The sequence below is a fragment of the Coturnix japonica genome, chromosome 15 (assembly GCF_001577835.2).
Source record: "Coturnix japonica isolate 7356 chromosome 15, Coturnix japonica 2.1, whole genome shotgun sequence".
NCBI classification, from domain to species: domain Eukaryota; kingdom Metazoa; phylum Chordata; class Aves; order Galliformes; family Phasianidae; genus Coturnix; species Coturnix japonica.
This window is the reverse complement of record NC_029530.1, coordinates 9,509,598-9,529,549: the sequence shown is the minus strand read 5'-3', so window position 1 is coordinate 9,529,549 and position 19,952 is coordinate 9,509,598. Positions and strand designations below refer to the sequence as shown.

At 45.7% G+C, this 19,952-nt stretch overlaps 1 long non-coding RNA gene across 2 annotated transcripts; it reads left to right on the top strand.

Annotated features, from left to right (window-relative positions):
- Positions 1-209: 209 nt before the first annotated feature.
- On the top strand, positions 210-12,296 carry LOC107321096. Of its 2 annotated transcripts, none has more exons than XR_001558458.2 (3): positions 210-375; positions 4,414-4,516; positions 11,536-12,296. It is a non-coding gene; the product is annotated as an uncharacterized LOC107321096 (long non-coding RNA). The 2 variants fall into 2 exon arrangements; XR_001558459.2 differs by having other exon boundaries at positions 11,206-12,296.
- The last annotated feature ends 7,656 nt before the right edge of the window (positions 12,297-19,952 follow it).

The window sequence follows — 19,952 nt, the reverse complement described above, 5'->3', positions numbered from 1 at the left end:
CTTTTTGCTGGATACAAATTCCACTGAACAGTTCAAAGCCTAAGTGAAATATTTGTAGAGGCTGTAATTGAATTAGAGCTGATGGAGAAAGGCTGTGGTTCTGAGCCCTGTGGAACTGGAGGGATCTGCAGCTTTGAACCAGGTGGAGGAGATTTGGGGTGCACAGCTGAGGCTCTTAAAGGAGGAGAGAAGGAGGGAGAATATAGAGCTGCTTGGTAGAGAGTGATGTGTAGCTACAGGATCAGAAGGCAGGAGACTGCAGTATTGCCAATATTGGTCTGACCATAATGGGAATACAAGAGGTAGCAGCCATGAGTTACAGCAATTGCTAACCCAGTGCTAAGGAAGGGGATGTATCCTTCTGATGGTGACAAGGTGGGTACTGATGCTTTTGATGAGGATGTCTTGTCTGTGTTCTGTGACACCAGTGTAATAGGTTTGGGTATGGGATGAGAAAGCAGTAGTACAGTTGATTTGGCAGCTGCTTGGTAGCACGGCATTTGCTGAGGTCTTTCCAATGTCAGCACCTTCATGTCAGGCAGTTTCTTCAGGTTGGTGATGGGAGAACTGCATTTTGGGGAGCTGGGACAAGGACCATGAAAAGGCAAAGAAGACTTGGGGTGTGTGAACTGAGTCTCCCCAGTACAAGAGTCAGTCATGTCCTTGACTCCAGCACACAAGCTGAAGCCACGCAGGGGCCATGTGGCTTTGCTCTGGCTCTTAAAGCACCTGGCTGAGTCATCCAAAGCTGTAATCTGCCCACCATATCCACACTGTATGCTGCTTATTACTCAAACCTCTTTAATTCTTGTCTGATCACCTTGGCATCTTTCATGTGTTGTGCCTATCTAAAGGGTTGGCAATCTTCCCCTGTGGGATCCATGCTGACCTGCAGGTGATAGCTGGAGTTAAGGTGGGTAAGGCAGACTGCTATAGAAGCCAGCAGAAGAAAAGAGTGGCTGGAGCAATACAACTTGATGCTCTGGGTCCTCTCTCAGGAGATCTCACCCATGAGAACCAGGGGAATACTGTGAGCAGCCTCCACCACAAGACAATCAATGGGCAGTCACCACCAGCCACGCACTATGTATTTTGCCCTTGAAAACCTGAAGTTTGCTGTCTCTGGGATGAGAGGCAGCTCACCAGGTTAGCTCAGACATTGCACGCTAACAGTATTTTCTTTCTTGGATGCACTTTTGGACCAGCTAATAACCTCGGTGCGAAAGCACACAGCAAAGAGGATAAGAGTGTAGCAGAGAAGCTGAGCAAATGTTCTTCATCTGTGAAGGAGTTAACTGGAATCCCCAGCCTGGAACGTTTCTTAATGGGGGACGAGTCAGAAAGTGTGTCTCAAAGTGATGTTTCAGTAGATGAAGTTATAAAGCACCTCAACAAAATAAACGGTGCCAGTTCAGTAGCACTGAGTGGTTTTCAGTCGAGCTCTTAAGGAATTCAAGGATGAAATAGCTGAACTATTAACTGCATTAAGTCTACTGTGAAACCTCTTAAAATATTCTCACTATAGGGGGCAAGAAAGCAGTGAGACCTTGATTTTAAGGAAATGCTTTAGAGCAGATCCAGGAAGAATAGATTATTAATACTGATGCCTAAATGAGGTAGAACTGCAGTAAGGAAGGGAACTAGGGAGTGTGTTAGCGAGCAGTGATTTATGGGAATAGTCAACAAGGCTTTTGTGAATGGGAGGACTATCTGAAGGGTCAGCAAGGGATTGTATATCAACATGCAGAGAAATCCATGGTGCAACCTGCTTGAGCTTCCAAAAGAGTTTAACAGAGTCTTTGTTCCAGGGATCTCAAAGAAGTTGCTATGAGAAGGAAGGTGCCCCCATAGGTAAGCCTGGGGAAGGAGACACAGGTGAAGAGCCTCCCAGAGCTTAAACTTAGCAATGATTGTAAGCTCAGGCTCCAGCTGGGCCCACAACTGAAACATGAATCAAGATTAAAACTAAGCCCTACAGTCCCATCTGGTGACTCCAGCTGGTTTGAGATTCACTTGCAGGTGAAACTGGGTGTTTTACAAGTTGGGGTTCTGTTTTGTTCATTCCTGATATCCAGATTTCTTATTTATTGACCACAGCAGAGAACTGAGCTGACTCCAACTCTTATTCTCAAGTGGTATTTTTTCAGAGCCCATTGCAGTGTATCTGAAATTAGGATTTGTTCTTCCCATGTGTGTCACTTTGTATTTGTCTGTATTGAATTCTATCTTCCACCCTCTCACCTTCTCTATCAATATTATGCATTTCTCTTGCTTAATTTGCTGCCCCTTTTCTCCTCTGCAGGGAGAGAAGTGAAATACTTGGCCCTACGCATCCTCTCAGGGTTCTCATGAGTTTGTCTTCCTTCATGTATCCGCTATGACAATCCCTTCTCTATGCTGAAGGCTCCTGTCCTCCGGTTTTCCTCACACAAAAGCCATTCCAGACCTTCCATCGCCCTCTTGTCCTCCCCTTGTACCCAAGTACATGTCTGAAATGAGGGGATTGAAACCACAGTATGACTGCACCAATGATTTATACAGCAGCAGAGCTGCGTTTTCATTGATCAGATAATCTACCATTCTCTAGGAGCTCTTCATTCAGGCTGCATGGCCGTGTGTTACCAACACAGATGGTCCATCTGACAGTTTAGATGCTGTCTTACAAATGGTTTTCCTCCACCTTTGCTTAGTTCTGGAGTCCTCTTGTCATAATGACTCACTGGAGTGCTCCTCTCCCAGACCTGCTTGGTGGTTGCCTCCCTGTGATTTACAGCACCATCTTTCTCTCCTTGCACTTGTAATTTCATAGTGTTTGGGTCTGTGTTCCTCTTCCAAAGCTACTTGGCAAGATTATCTGCCCCGTTGCTTCGCTCCTACTTGGGAAACAGGCTGGTTTCATTAGTAATAGGGCCAACTTCTGCACTGCAACCACAAGGTACAGAATCATGCTCACAGTTGCACTAGAGAAGACTAATGTGGAGCTGCTTTATTTGATGGCTCCTTTGTAACATTTCAGTGGTCATTTGCTGTACAATATGGGTTCTCAATGGAGGTCAGAGGAGATTACCACTGAGCACGTTGCTCTGAACAGGAGCAGGCTATGTGTGCAGACTCAAAGGAGGAGCGCTGATGATGCAATTAGGAATAAAGCTCAAATAGGTATTATTCTGAGACATGAAAGTAGCTTTGCTGGGACAGAATGCTCTCTCTTTCTTTAGAAAGTGGATGCCTGACCTCTGTTTCCATCCACAAGGTGTCTTGTACTGTATTTTTTCCATTGGGATATTAACAGCTCCTTTAAAATCATTGAACTGAACTGTTCTATACCAAGTGACAAATTACCTGTAAAAGATCTCAGTGAAAGCTTCTTCTGGAGTCAAAGAATTGATTTCCAGATATCTCAGTGCTTCTTCCATCTTCTCCAAGACAGCACTTCTCCTGGACTCCTTGTTCTCTGGGGCACTTGAGAATACTGATAACATGGGAGTACATCTCATCCATGCACAGAGGCAATGGTGTAAAGGGAGCGTGCATCCTGACTGTCATTGTTTTGTTCCCCTCATGTGTTCAGGACCAGGACTTCTCACAGCTGTGGTCCATCAGACCACAGTGGCCCATGCATCGAGAGCTCATCCGTGCCAGTAAGGGAGAGAGATAAGAACACCCTTCATGTCATCTATGAGTCCAGCTCCTTGTATGCATTTGAAATACATTGGAAGTGACAGAACTGACCCTGAAACAAAAGGTGTTTGCTGTTCAAAGAGCCTTCTGAAGCTCTCATCTAGATAGTTATTGATGGCACGTACAGTGAACAGAGTGCTCAAGGAGCCTGGTGAAATAAAAACAAAAGCTTTTTTTTTTTTTAATATATTATTTTTTAATTTATTTTATGTATGTATGAAGCCTCCTCCTTGTATGACCCTGGAATACTTTCAGATGAAGCCCTCTGGCTCTGAACTGCCTTCAGAACTGCTTGATTTATGATACCTTGTGTGAGCTTCTGACAGAGCTTCAGCCAGCCGCGTGCGCCCTCTCTTTGAGATGTGATCAACAATTCACATTTGAACCTGTGCAACCATCCGTTTCAGAGCTAATGACTGCAATAGGTGAAGCCTGAAGGCTGACTTTGGGTTGAAGTTTTTCTCCTTGCAAATCAAGCATGCAAACTGCCTGGTGCTGAGTCTGCTCTGTGATGTGAGTTTGCTCCTACACCAAGTGTTGTGTTTGGACCATGGCGCATTTGCAATGGTGCACATTCAACCTCAATTTCTGGTTGCCTCAGTTCACTGTATTGTTAACTTGTAGGAGGTATTCAGAGAAACATCCTGTCTTGAGGCATCTAGAAGCTTTCCTGGGCTTTCTTTGCCTTTCCCTTGTCTCCACTTAAATCTTAACTCAGGTCTCTGTTTACAGGATCATGGAGGAGCTCCTCTCCTGCTACAGAGCAGCTGCTGCACCACCCATTCTGCTGCAGTCTCATCACTGGTTGCAAAGCTGGACACCATTCACCCACCAGGTGAGTAAGGGTAGTACTACTGTGTGTGTCCCATGTCTAAATAACAGGTGAGAAAGATGTTTGAAAAGAAAATCAAATGCAGTTTCCCTTTTCACTTATTTCTTTTTATTATTATTTTTAGAAATAGGAAAAGTTTCCAGAGAAAAAAGTATAAAACCCCACTAAACCCTGTGTATTCAGGCAAAAAACTTACCCAATAAATTGAAATATTTCTCAGCTTTTACACTGAAGTCATCTCCCAGTCTTCTGCCCCTTAGGATTGCCTCTGACGTGGCTCTGTGTTGGTCCCCAGCTCTTTGCCGGCAGCTCTGTGAGATGTGCTCCATCTCTGTGAGCCACACAGTGGGGCTGTTATCCCACCTGATGCAGGGATGGCTGAGGCTGGTTGGGCTCCTCCTGCAGCTGCTGTTTGTAGCAAGCACATCTCTTACACTTGCAGCTTTTTGACCCCCCTGAGGTGGTTGTGGAGTCTGGTTGTGTCCCTTCTTACCCCTTTCCATTGAAGTCGTTGGTGGAGGTTCTGCTGAGTGTCCCCATTTGTGGTGGAGCTGTGCATGATGTGGTTGTTGATGATGACTGGTTTTAAGGTCTGGCTCCATTGAAGAGCATTTTCCAACTGCCTTAGGATAGCGCCTGGTGCTCTGACTTGGGCTTGGAGGAGCCCAGTTCCCCATGGCTGCATCCTGTTCCATGGGATGGTGCTGGTGCACTGTCCTGCTGTGCAATTCATCAGCAAACCTTGGTAGCCCGTCCACACTGCTCGCTTCTTTCCCGGCTTTGAAAGGCATCATAGAATCATTAGGGTTGGAACAGTCCTTTAAGATCCCCAAGTCCAGCCCACCCCCCTGTGCCCACTGGCTGTGTCCTTCAGTGCCACATCTGTGTGTTTCTTGAACACATCCAGTGTGCCCTGCTTGTGTGTCTGTCCTCCTTTCCTTGCAAACCAATGCTCCTGTGCACCCATCAAGGGTTAATTTGCCTTTTGGTGCAAGTGAGAAGTTTGCAAGTACAGTACCCCTGCCATATGCTGAGGATTTAGCTTTATAATCATCTTGGCTTTAGCAGCAAAGCTGGGAAGAGAAGCTTTTTTGTATTTATTATACATAAGAAGATCTCGGTGGTTAAGAATATACAGGGCTGAAAATGGGGAAGGAAAAAAAAAAACCCACAACTTTGATAAGCTTTAAAGATTTAAGAGATGGAATCTGCATCTGTGTTACCAAAAATACCTTTGTGAAACCTGGCTGCTGGAATAGGGGAGGCGTGTGAGTAGTGACACCCTGCTGCCATGTTCACCCAAGGGTGCCATGAGTTGAGCAGTTCATAGAACCATAGTGTCATTAAGGCTGGAAAAGACCACTAAATCCATCAAGTCCAACTGTTGACCCATCCCCGCCATTCCCACTATCCATGTCAAACTCTATTGCTGCACTACAGGAGGGTTTGCCCAGCACAACACCATCATCCCCTTCCCCACTTCACCCTGACATATGGGCACACATGTGACACCCCAAGAACTGCTCCAGGTCATAGGATGGCTGCTGATAGCTGTCTTTCCAGGGGTTTTGATGCTCCGATAGCCTGAAGAACTATTTTCAAGGCTACTACTTGAGAAATCAAGGGATTCCGACACATACTTATTCAAATGCATGCCATCAGATTGTAAGGGCTAACTGCTGTGAATGAGAATAAACCCCAGCACACCATGGCTATTGATCACAGAGGGTTTTTTATGGCTGTTCTTGAAGAATGAAATCCCTTCCCATGGGAGGCTGCAGCTCAACTCAGGTTGCTCCTCTTAGGTCCTTGAGTGGTGGATTCAGCATTTGACCCTTTGTTCAGCCCAGAGCTGTGTTGGATGGAAGTAGTGTGGGATTCTCTACCATGAGTTCCTCTTCCCCACCAGGCGACTTCTGAATTCTCTTTGCTACCCCTCCTTTGGGTACCAGCCTGCTCCATCTATTGCTCCCTATAGGCGATGGAAGAAAGATGCCCAGCAAACTTGCAGGGCGATGGGGTTTCAGCAGCAGAAGGGAAAGTAGAATGCATGATGCCTACACTGGGGAGAATGGAGGTGTGTGCTTCACAACCTCCAGGTCATGGTGATTTCTCTTGGTGATTTCCCCACTTGGCTCTTGGCATGCCCACATAGTCTCTTTTTGAGCTGATTGGAATCATTTGTATGAAATGCGTGACCTGAATGAAGGCTTCCTGCTATCGAACTGCATTGGAAATACCTCTGAAATACCAATATGGCAATGGTTTTTGAAGCATAAATATTTTGTGGAATTTTGGTCTCTCTGCTTTGGGGTGGAGGGAACAATAATATTCCCCTATGGACAGAGTATCTGTAAACATGTTTCCAGAACAGAGAAAAATAATAATAATAATAATAGTAAAATACCCTTCGTATTTCTATCATGGTCTTTGCTGTGAAAGTCTTCTACTATGGCCTGGCTCCAGCAATACGTCTCATTTGTCTTTTCTACCCTTCTCCTTTGCCAGAAGATTTGTCTTTTAAAAATCCATTCAGCCCTCAGATGTGGCCTTGTGCCGAGGTTGTTGGGTTCTCTGGTTGCTTTAATAACTCAGAGAGGATTAAAGTTCAAGGGCAAGGGTTTGGAGCTCTCTGAAAATCAATTCCCTCTTGACTTGGCCACCCAAAAAAGCAGGGGAATGTGAAATTAAAAGAATCAACCCAAAATCCTGGGTAGAGTCCTTCTACTGGTGAGAGAGTGAAATAAGGGTTGGAAAGTTATTCTGCCCTTTAGCCTCTTAGCTTTAAAATGTTGGGTGGCTTTTTTTGTTTACTCATACCAACAAGTCATGCTTGCAAGGCTAAAATTTCACAACACCAACCCATTTCAGACCCTTTCCTCCCATTTTTCTGCTGTTCTGACGTTGGTCTAAGACAACAGGTTTAGGTCTGTGCTCTGGTTATAACCTCTGGTTATATTTCAGGTGTATTGAGTTTTCTGTGCACTGGTTAGAATATACAAGTCTTTAATACGTATTATATGCCAGCACCTAATCAAGCATTCAGCAACAGCGCTTTCCTGTTCAATTTTTCAACATTGTGTCTTTAGTTACAATATAGGAGGATTTAAAATGCTGATGAGGGACCACCTCCTTCCTTCTTGTTGTCTTCCTACTGCCAACAACTGATAAAGCTCTACAGTCAGTTTTCATGTTTTTGATACTTAAATGGATGAAAGCTGTGCTTTCTGTACTGAATGGGGTCAAACCTTGTCCCTCCTCCTAGAGAGGATGCTTTGGAATGGTGGTCAGCCCACTGGATGGCCCTGCCTGGTGCCCCAAATGGGGATGAGGCATTTTTGGGGTGGAATTTGGGCACATGGTGGGCAGATCTGAACCTCTGCCCAGTAGTAATATAGATTCATTTTATCTAGTTTGGGTCTGAGTCTACTCCCACATATTTTGGTGGGAGATAATAGGTAAAAAATGGCTGCTGTCACCACCTTATCCCAGGGTATAGCTTTTAAAACAAATCTTCCATGCCTCTGCTTCCTGTACTCCCAAGCTGAGTTGCTACCAGCAGTAACTGAGCTGATTCTGTTGTCTTTCTCAGTAGCCCTGATTAGAGACATTTGGCCAAAGCTTCCCGTGCCTCCTCTCTGTGTGTGCTGAAATCCACCCCCAGTAACTCTCACACACATCACATCAAAGTTATGAAGGAAATCTACTTCTGGGATATGCCAAAATGCAAACAAAGCCCCTATGTTTCATCATTCACAGCAAGTAAATGCAGGTGATTTGCACTGAATAGCATCCGAGTTATAGCATTAAAATGCAGAATGTTAAGATCCCCCCTCCCAAGAGGGAAGGCAGACTCGATAGGTGCTCTGATGGGCTTTCTGCCCTGCCAGCTGTCATGGTAACCCCACTGATAATACTGCCATGTCAGCACAGCAAAGGAATAAGTGTCAGGTTCAGCAAGAGCTCTGCCTGCTCTTGGGCTGCACTTTCCTTCCTCCTCCTTCAGCCAAAGGAACAAAAGCACATATGCTTGGCCAGGAGGTCCTTCCCAGCATCTTCATCCTGGCCATGGCCTAGAGGAAGGGTAGGAATAGTCCATCAAAGCAGCCTGGGAAGAGCAAATTCCTCCTGAGTCTGGCTTTCTCCTGCTTTCTACTGCTGCCAGGGCAGATTCAGGTTGGATAGTATGAAAAATTTATTATCCTTATGATTGGTCAGGATCTGGAACAGGCTACAAAGGAAGGTGGTGGGGTCATCATCCCTGGAGGTGTTCAAGATACATTTAGATGTATCTGAGGGGTTAGTGGGGAAATACTGGTGGTAGGTGGATGGTTGGACTGGATGGTCTAGGATGTCTTTTCCAGGCTTAATGATTCTGTGATGTACAATCTCTCTATGCCCCATGGCAGGGCAGCTTACCTTGCAGATGTGCTGGGCTGGTGTATGGGAACTGTTGAGTCCCAGCCTGGAGCACTGATGGAGCACCTGGGGGGAAGGACTTGGTCAGCCCTGGGGGCACAGGTGAAGGCAATTCAGCTGTGTGATAAGGGCTGGAGCCTGGCTGTACCTCTCTTAGACCTCACTGAAGGGCTGACTGCCATTGGGGAAGGATCTCTGGTTGGAGATCCCTCTCTGAGGGAGTCTTTCCTTCAAGCCTAGATCTTTGGAGATGGATGAGCACCTTTTCCTTTGAAATACTATCCTATCCATGCTAGTCCCTTTGGTTTTACACTCCTGTATCACCTTTCCACCACGTTATTCTTTCTGATTGTAACAGCTGTGTCCTGGGGTAGGAGTAGAAAGGGGAGATGCTTTTTGCCTGCCAGAGCCTGGAGGGTCTCCTTCTCCCACCTGCACCTTGCTTGCAGGGCCATGGGTTTGCTGCAGACAGCACAGTAGAGGAGGCAGAATCCACGGTGGGATTAGGCAGAATTTCTTTTGGGATATGCTGGGCATCTGCACTATATTTTAAAGCAAGCCCTCTGAATCAAAACCGTGGCTTATCTCCATTTTTGCACTTTTTATCATCTCCTTTGTATTCTGCATAAGTTCTATATCGTGGTCAAACTTGAGTTCTCTGTGTCAGCTCCGTCGCATTGCTCTCTATTCATCATCTGGCTGTGCATTACGAATGAGAAGTGACATTCTGTTCACGTGTGTCCGTGAGGGCTCAGTTTCACTGGGGATGGCTTCTCTTTTGAGTACCTCACTCATATTGGACAGAAATAATCCTCATAGCCAAGATGGGTGTGCTCTGCCCACACCGTGTTATTTGTCTTTCTGGTCAGGCTGACAAACCACCCTTTGAGAACGTTTAAGTTCACTCACTGGAGTAGTTTACTGGGGATATAACATCCTCAGAAGCTCATAAACATCTGCAGAGCTGGTAGGAATTCCTGGGAGGGTACTGTGACAGCCTTCATCCTTGTCAACGACCCATAGCCAAGCATGCATTAAATCATCACGTGGATTCTGCAGGTGACGCAGATGGGTGCAGGGGGACAAGTCAGTGTTTGTAGAATGACCTGAGCTCCTTGGCGATGAGTCCTGCAGGCAGCATGTGCTTTAATCTTGCTAAATGCAAGGTGATATTTCTGGAAAGGAAAATGCTTGTACCTGTGAAGCAAAGGGCTGAACAGAAACGGAGACGGATGTGAGGGTGCTGGTGAGATCTGAATGAATGAGCCGATGTGGCCCTTAGAGATGCTGGCTGATAATGAGCAGTTACAGCAAGACGTGGGCAAAAATAACAATGGTTTCATACAGAATGTTTCACAGCTAATTGAATGTATTGGCAACAATATATTAATCCATCCAGCCAATAAAATAAAGAGAAATAAATTGCTGACGAGTGTTCAGACATCTCTGGTAGGTTCATCCTTCCCTTTAATGACACTCTCTCTGTCCACATCCATGGGCTGCCCTGGGGGTGGAGGGGTCACTGTCATTGGAGGTGTTCATTGGAGATGTGAAGCTGAGGGATGTGGTCATTGGCATGGTGGCAGTGGGTTGGTGATCTTAGTGCTCTTTCCCAGCCATGATGATGATGCTATGACTCCCCTTGCCTGTGCCCTAGTGAGACAGGACAGTTTTCCTTGAGCATCCCAACTCTGCCAGCATTTAGGGGATGCTGCTGAGAGCACATGCCGCTTCCAAAGGCTGCTTTGGAGCTTGGGGGATGTGTGTTTGTGGTGATAAGGGTCAGGGTGGGAGGAGAGGGAGGGCTTTGGGCGCATCAGCCTCTTGAGTTTTTCAGCTGTATTAACTGCAATAAATAAAAATGATGAGCAGAATGGCATATTTTCTCTTCAGCTTTGAAATGGCCATCAGTGTCTTCCTGCCTGGCTGCTGCCTGCTTTGCTCTCCTGGTGCTGTCTCAGTCCATCCCTCTCCATCCGCTCCTCCCTCCCCGGCTCCTTCCTGATGCTCGTATGATATTCATTTCCCAGAGATCCTTATCTACACTGAGTGGGGAGAAAAAAAAAACACCAAAAATTGCTTCACATTTGCACATCAAAAGAAGGCCACGTCTGCTATTGGGAAAATTAATAAGAATTAAGCCCCCCTCTAAATAAATAAATAAATACAAAGGAACCAATTAAAGATATTCTGAGACTGGAAAAGCTCTTGTGTGCTCCGGTCTGGGCTGAACCGACCCTGTGGTGATGGCAGAAACTCTTTCCCTTGTTCAGGCAGCCAGGAAAATCCCCAGCCGCCGCTTACTGAGGGAAGAACAGACATCAATTAGTGAGTGGGAACATCCTTCCCATCATCTGATGGGGCGTCATCTGAGAAGAGAATAATGCGGAGAGAAGTGCAGGAACAGCATGTGACAAATGAGGGAAACAGTTTGTTTATAGGGTGCAGCAGCAGAAGGGTAATCTTTTGTGATGCAGCTTCAAACAGAGGAAGAAAATCTGTCAGTCTCTGCGAACAAAGAGAATATTCTGGAAGCTGCCACGCTCTGTTTGCTGTTGTTATTTGTCTGTTTTAAAGTGAGTATTTACCCTTTTTCATTTTAGTGGAATGGAGTTGGGCACCGAAGCTGCATTATCTCATCTGTTCCTATGCAATGCAGTAACATCTGGAAGCAAAGGGATGGATGTGGCTGACCTGGCAGTGTGAACAGCCCCGTGATGGGATGGCAATTAGCTGCACATTTGTCAGTGTGGGATTCAAGAGTGTAAAACTCAGCCGTTGCTTTGGAGCTGACAATCCTGGGCTGTGCTCATTGCAACCAGTGGAGTTTAGGACATGGTTCAGCTGAGATGACATGAGATAAGCTCAGCTGTAGGATAAGCACTGCCTGCAGGCCCTGGGCTGTTCTCTGTATTACTGCACAGTGTGGGCCTGCTGGGCATCTCTTTGCATGGAAACAGTGTCAGGTTCTGGGGATCCCCATCCCACTCTCTTTGCCTCTCTCTTTGCTGTGCTGTACCATCCTGATGCTCCAGTTGTGGGGTATGTGGGGTGTGCATACCCTGCAGGGTGGCAGAGGTGCTTGATAAATCACGGTGGGTCTTTAGAAAGGAGAGAACACTTTTCCTGCCTGCTGCCTTTTATGCTGTAGGGAGGACTAAAAGCCCAGCAGTGCCAATACACAGCTTTTATGGAATCAGAGAGTCATAGAATGGGTTGGACTGGAAGGGACCCAAGGATCACCAAGTTCCAAATCCCTTCCAAGCACACAGTTGCCGTCTACGAAGTCAAGCCCCAGCTCATGTCAACTGCACCACTCAGCCTGGTGTGATCTGCAAACCTACTAAGGGTACACTCAATCCTACTGTCTGTGTCATTGAAAAAGATGTTAAAGAGTATTGGTCTCAAGATGCACTCCTTGTGGGCACTGCTCAAGGCTGGCCTTCACCAGGGCTCAGAGGCACTGACCACAGCCCTCTGGCTGCTACCTTCCAACCAGTTCTTTATCTACTGAAGATTTCAGCCTTGAACCCATGTCTCTCCAGCCTGGAAGTGAGAATGGGGTGCAAGACCATGTCAAAGGCTTTACAGAAGTCCAGGTAGATGACATCAGCTGTCCCTCCTTTGTCCACCCATCGCTCCATCATAGAAGGACACCAGACTGATCAGGCACAATCTGCCCTTAGAGAATTTGTGCTGGCTGTCTTGTCTCACACATGGGTTAACTTAGTTTTCAAGAGGAACTGCTCTGAGATCTTCTCATGCACAGAAGTGATATTCACTGCCCTGTAGTTCCCCAGAAACCATCCCCAAAGCCTCACAACAGAAAATCATCACCACTCTGCTCCTGATGCACTGCTGTTCACCTAAGGAAGAGAGAAGGGTGTGTGATGCCAAAGCTGCCTCCTGCCACCTGCTCACCCTAACCCCAGTCCACTGTCCGCAGTCCCCCAGCAGAACATCACCATGGATTCATTCCCATCACAACTAATCCCACATTTCTGAGAGTATTTCCTTCGTGTTGAATGAAATTTCAGTCTCATTTTAAACCCCGTTGCCTGGCGGTAGGCTCAGCACCGAATGGGCTGTGGGAGAAGTTCTCCCATCCTCTCATAGAAACACACGTAGATCAGAAAGCACAGAGGGCTCTTAATAATGTCTCTACATCCAGCCCATCTCTTCACACTCACTGTTGTTCCAGGAAGACGGCACTTCACAGAAGCTATAAAAGACACATCATCTCTCAGTGACACTCTGGGACAATGCAGGATAAAATTCAATTAAATGCAAAATCCAAAAGAAAGTCCGATGGAGTTTCAGGTGCTTTTTCAATTCATCACTTTTCAATATTGTTGAAATTCCCCAGAACCAAATATCCAGAGGTCATTTCAAAAGCTACAACAAAGAATGTGCCGGGGTAGTTCTCATCAGGGACCCTGGCTTGATTTGTGATAGAAAGCTCCATGAGTCTGAAATTTGGGTCCAGAGGAAATGTTGTGTTGAATAATTACAGCCGCCTGTATCTTAATCACATGTTGTGACTTCACTGGAGCTGATATTGCATCCAAAGTGCAGGCATGGATCTATTCCCCTGGTTTTCCTGGCTCTTCAACGTGTACACTTTGTATTGAAGGAGCACAAGGATGGGTGTGAGACATGTTTTGCTTTAGAATAAATCGTTCAGCTTTACTAATGGAGATGCTCACACTGTTTTGGTTCGCCAGTTGCTCACTGCTAACTTATTTAAAACTCATTCTCTGTTGATTAATGCCTGGTAATATTGGAAAGGCAACCTGCTGCTGAGATGTGTACATTAAATCTGCTGATTTGCTTTAATTAGTGGAAGAACTATTATTGGATATCTGAAAACACGTTAATCTCTTCTTTCACCTGTACCAACATTCCTGAGCCATAGAGCAGGGCAGGCCCAGGGGAAGGAGCTGAGTGGCATCTGGGGGACAGCACAACTTACTTACCCTTTGCCCTTATAAAGTGTTTGCACATTGAGCTTTTGATTTTCATGTCCTAATGACACATGGAGAGCCAGCTTTATTTGTCAAAAGCCCATAGAGGCACTTTGGGAGAGATAAAACCCCCAAATCTCCTGGCAGGAACAGCTCATTGCCTTGCTATGTGCTCCAGCTTCACAGAGATGTGATGAGTAACACCGAGACTAGTAACTTGGCCCATTCTGGTAACACAACTCTTCAACTTGGCACAACTCAATAGAAATTTGTGACCATGAAAAGTCATAATTGGGAATGGTTTGAGTTGGAAGGGAGCTTAAAGAGCATCTGGTTCCAACCCCCAGCTCTGCAGTTATCCCCAGAGACATACATCCCTGTACACCTAGAGTCCTTTGACAATTGACTTTAGCATTGCATGAAACCACATCACGGGGGACAGGCAGAGCAGATCAGGTGGGGTTGACTTTGAGCTGATTTCAGCCTCTAAGCAAAGCAGAACCATATCTTTCCTTGTCCAGAGCACAGCAGTGACTCCTCACTGGGAATATCTGCATTTCAGTCCTGCTTGGCAGCATTGTGTTTCAATGGGAAGATTGATCCATCATTGCTGGGACAGGTTAATCTGATTTATCAAGTCTCAGCTAGCAGACTGAAGAGTAATTTTGTCTTGCTGAAAACGTGGAGGAGTCGTGTGCTTGGACAGACAGGTTTTCACTTCATCACTGAAGAATCCATTCAGGAACTGAACAGCTGCACTCAGTTTCATATCCATGAGACAGGGCGAGAAGCAGATGGCAGCACTGACACATCTGAAGGACTAAAACCATCTCCCCTGTGACCTGCCCAGCTCTCAGTCTGAGGAAGAGCTGTGGGTCTGGGGTCTGAGAGCTGATCTGGATCTGGGTGCTACTGGTAATAGGTGAATGATTGGACTGGATGATCTTTTAGGTCTTTTCCAACCTTGGTGATTCTATGATTCTATGATCAGCAGCAGCTATAACTTTGTGTGCAAGTCCAGATGGATCTGGGTCAGGGCTTGCTGGATGGTTCCGGGCAGTTCCCTGTATAGCGCCGTGGATTTTTTGACCCTCTTTTTCCCTCCAGCACAGTGGAGGTATCAGCTTGATACTGGCAGAACTATTTTAGACAGTGGGTAAAAGAGAGAGGAAACACTGACAAAGGCTCAAGGGGCACTTTGTTCTTCTCCTGACCCACCACAGCTTCTCAGCCAGGCTTCAGGGCCACACTCCAATACCTTTCTCAGCAGCCATGTCTATTTAATAAAGAAACCCACCCAGATAATGTCATATTTTGCTGCCATTTCTATAGCCGTTTTGCTTCTTTAGCTCCAGAGAACTGAAATCAAAACTGTTCTGTGTTATACAGCTTGCTGGTCTGAAAGCAGGGGCTCAAACAGAGCAGAATGTGTTTAAGAGAACAGACAGAACTGCAAGAAGTGTTGAAGAAAAAATGTGTCAATATAGAGATTAGTAGTGAGTTGATCCAGCTCATTTGGTTCATATTCTCCCATGCTATGTCTAATTAAAATGCTGCTTCAGTATGTGGAAATGCATTGGAGTCAATCCAGGTGGATGTGTTGAGCTCCATGATGTCCATCTAAGGAGAAGTTCTGCCTCTGTCACCTCAGTCATTCAGTCTTGCTCAGAACCTGAGCTTTTCCAAAGGTATCATTTAGGTAGCAGAGAAGTGCTGAGCTGGCTTTGGGTTTTAATTCAGTACTCATGACAAAGGAGAACACTGGCACTATGTGTTATCGCAGCAGCACATCAGTGCTTCCAAGGATGTGGCCAGCTCCTGCAGCAGTGTGATGTAAATGCACAACTTACACTGGCAACAGCCAGATATGTTTATCTATGCATGACATTTGAGAAGATCGTGTTGCCTACACAGGGGGGAGAACACAGCTTTAAATTCTAATCTGAAGAAAATTGATATTACAGTCTTTATATACACTTTTATTCTCTGAAGCCTTCTGCAGGTATTGCGTTTCCCAGGAACGTGTTTCTGTAACTAACTCTCACCAGTGACACAGAGTCACACAGAGATGCTATCCGTCACACTGCATGGATGTATCTTCATCCTTGCACCAAGAGTGGTAGTTTGCTCACTCATCATTTCACCCTGTATTTGTAAGTGATCCTAAACACCTGATCACAGCCGCTCTTCCAGTTAGGCCTGTTCTATGGAAAGACCACTCCTATCTTCATGGCAGGGACTTACACTGCATTAAGTGATCACTGAACTAACATTTCAGCACACTAATGCCATCAAAGCTGCATTGTTAGATGCAGGAATTACAAAACCCAGGCCATCCTAATCTGATTCCAGTGTTCTCCCTGCTGCAAATGCCAGGTTGAGAGACCTGCCCAGCCCACCTTCTTCATGGTTTTCTCTTCCTCTTGCTCAAGTGTGGTATGAGCTGCCTCTATTGCTCTTCCTGCAGCCCACAGCTCCATCAGCATCATCACATCCATGGGGATTATTTTCTATCCCAGCGGTGGTTAAAGGTGTTGTTTAACAGTGATGGCCAAATGCAGTTATTTTAAAACCACTGCATCCGGATAATTGCATCAGAGGCTTTAACAAAGTTGGGCCAAGACATTCTCTGAAATGCTAATGGAGATTTCCAGTAAACACAAAGAAAGGGGGAACCTCCAGAGAGCTGGGAGAAAGCCTAAATGAATGAGGCAGGCAACTCCAGCTGTAAGAAAAACCACAAGCAGCAATGGAGCTGAGCGATATGGGGTTACAGGAGGACTAGTAATAATGATGCAGACTTGCATGAGACAACTGATAAATGAAATTATGCTGAGATTTTTATGAATCTGTCCATAGGATTTGCCCAGCAGGTGCGTCATCCCTGCAGACACCCAAGGTCAGGCTGGAGGGGCTCTGAGCACCTGATAGAGCTGTGGGTGTCCCTGTTCATTGCAGGGAGGTTGGACCAGATGGCCTTTAAGGGTCCTTTCCAACTCAAGAGATTCTATGATAGCTATGTGGTCTCAGGTGGGATCCCGGAGCAGAGTGGGACCTTCCAGGACACCTATGCCTTGAGGTTGGTGAGAGCCTGCAATGAAATGTTGCGCATTTGGGACTGTCACTGGGAATTTCACAGCTCCCCTATACAGCCTTTTCACAGTCTCTATTACAAACAAATCTGGACTCTACCATGAGGTGACAATGTAGCCATAAGGCATGATGTATTTTGGGGAAGCGTTGCTTGTGTTGGTTGCAGAAGGTCCTGAAGGCTTCACCTTGTGGCAAACGGATACTAGAACATTAGGCTGCTTCTTCAGTCTTTCCTGGGTCATAGGGAGGGATGTGCTGGAATGGTCTTTGCCAACTGCTTTTAAAATTATGACAGTTAATATATTGCACTTTCAGACTCCAACATAACTTTTTTCCAGAGTAATTACTTTCGATTTCCTCACAATAAATACACTGCTGTTTTTTTCCCCTTTCCAATAATTGAGTGTATTTATTCTTAACTAAGATTAACTGTCTTTTGGAGCCCAAAATGAATGGGGTTGCCTTGGGAGATCAATATGAATGCTCACAATCATTGTCTGCTCATGAAACCTGTGCTAGTCTTGGTAACATGACCTCAGATGAGCTCTTGTTTCTCCTCTCCTCTCCTCTCCTCTCCTTCCTGCTCCTTCTCCATCTTCCTCTCCCTCTCCTCTCCTCTCCTCTCCTCCTCCTTCCTTCTCCTCTCCTCTCTTCCTCTCCATCTCCCTCTCTCCTCTTCTCCTCTCCTTTCTCCTCTCCTCTCCTCTCCTCTCCTCTCCTCTCCTCTCTCCTCTCCTCTCCTCTTTCTGCTCTCCTACACCAAATCAGTCCCATGATTTCCAGCAACTCTTCTTCTGTATCACTTTCCTGACTCCCCAGAGGGAAGGCTCAATGGTGCTGTTCCACCTACTAGCAGGCATTTAAGAAGTATTAGTAATAACTGGACGGTATAAATTTTAGTAATTATTATTATAATTCTGAGCGCAGCCATTAATCAATTCATTAGCATTGAGGTAAAAATTACTTAAAGATTTATAACTACATTTAATGCTTTCTAATTAATTTAATTTGGTGAGGTGAGGAATTTAAATAAAAATACACTGCTGGTATTTCTCCCCTGCAAGGGATACTGGTATCTCCTACTGGGGATGGGAGAATGTGTCCTTGGTGGGAAAGGCCTTGGTTGGACCCTGGGATGGAGGTTTGTCCTGAACCACCTCATGTGCTGAACAGAAAGAGGAATGGGATTCATGGCCTGAAATATATGTGTGACAGGTTGACCCTGGCCAGCAGCTGTGTTTCCATTGCTGTCCATCCCTCTCCTGTGGAATTTCCCTTGCTCAGGCCAGATTATTTTTCATACAGCATCTATACTCGTCCTCTTGAGCACTTAATCTTTAGGGATTACTTCAAAGGCTCTTTTCTCTATTTCTTTGCTGAGGGAGTCTTTCTGAGAAGGCCCCCAGGTTGGGAATCATTTCAATTAATTTCCATTCTCTCCTTTATGCATAAACCTCCTCATCCCCTCAGGAAGCGTTGCTATTCCCACCTACACGTAATGTAATGCACGTCAGCATTTTGTTTTCAAATAGACATTTACCTGGGATTTCAAAATGAGTTAAAACCTGATGCAAGTCTCATTTTGTCAGGGGTGTACTTTGGACTGGATTTATAACTACAGGTGCCTCTCCTCCCTGCAAAAGGCACTGCCCCCTGGGAGGGGGCTTCCACTTTGCTATTTTGAGAAGGGATCCTAATAAGAAGGACTTGATTTTTCTTGCATGGCCCTAAAGGTTCTTTTGACCTTCACCTCTCTTCAGTTAAAGCCACCACTGGAAGAACTCATACAAATAAGGTTCAGGGATGTCCTTACGGATTTCTTACTGTATTTCAGAAATACCCCTAAGTCCGTAAGTCCTATCCCTAAGTCCCAAGCAGCAATGGCCTCTGAGGATCAAGTGTACAATGAAGATATTGGGAAGCCTCAAGAATGGAGCCAGAGAAGAGATGGGCTGTACCAAGTGTGCTAACAGCACTGCAGAGATAACTTCTCTTGGCCCTCTTAAAACAGCATGAAGAAGCTCTCTTTGCTTAGTGAGCAGATGTAGGAGAACACCATAAACACCACTAAGTGTGCCTCAGGGCATCCAATACAGGACTCTTATGTTGCTATTAGGAACAGAGAAGCCAATTCTCTACTCTACTCTACAGAGGGGGTTTAGGTTGGATCTTAGGAGGAAGTTTTTCCCCCAGAGGGTGCTGACACACTGAACAGGTTGCCCAAGGAGGCTGTGGATGCCCCATCCCTGCAGGCATTCAAGGCCAGGCTGGATGTGGCTCTGGGCAGCCTGGGCTGCTGGTTGGCGACCCTGCACATAGCAGGGGGTTGGAATTGGATGAACACTGTGGGCCTTTGCAACCCAGGCCATTCTATGATTCTTTGACATCTTTTGTGCTGCAATGCCTCTGCAGGAAGCTGCTGCTCTTCTCAGCTCTCTCAGCCTGTCCCACTTGAGCTGCAGTCTGACATCTTAGATCTTCTTTTGTCTTTGTAATTTTGGGTCATGTAACCCTTCTGGGACTCTCAAGATATTTAAATAGCCTCTGTGCTGAGGAGAGCAACCATTATTTCCTTGTTTTTTGAACTAACTTCCTCATTTACTGTTTGCACAGAGTGGTTCTGGGGCTGAGTTTCAAAGAAAAGATCTTTGCATATTTTGCTATTCACTCCAGTTGTGCTTACCCTGTTCCACAGCAATTGCACAGAGACTAACTTTTAATTAGCTTCAAAGCTGTGTGATATCTTTGGGAACAGCCAATACAGCTATTGGGCTTCCTTCATTTGTGGAAAAGACATGAAAAATATGCAGAATAAACTGTACAGCTCTCCATAAGGGAGGGAAAGCAACAGTCCAATTTTATGTAGAGGCAAGTTTTGCTGCAACTTTGTTTTCTTGGTGAGAAAAGGGAAGAAGAAAGGAAACAAAGACGAGGAGAGAAGAAGCATTTATTACACTATAATG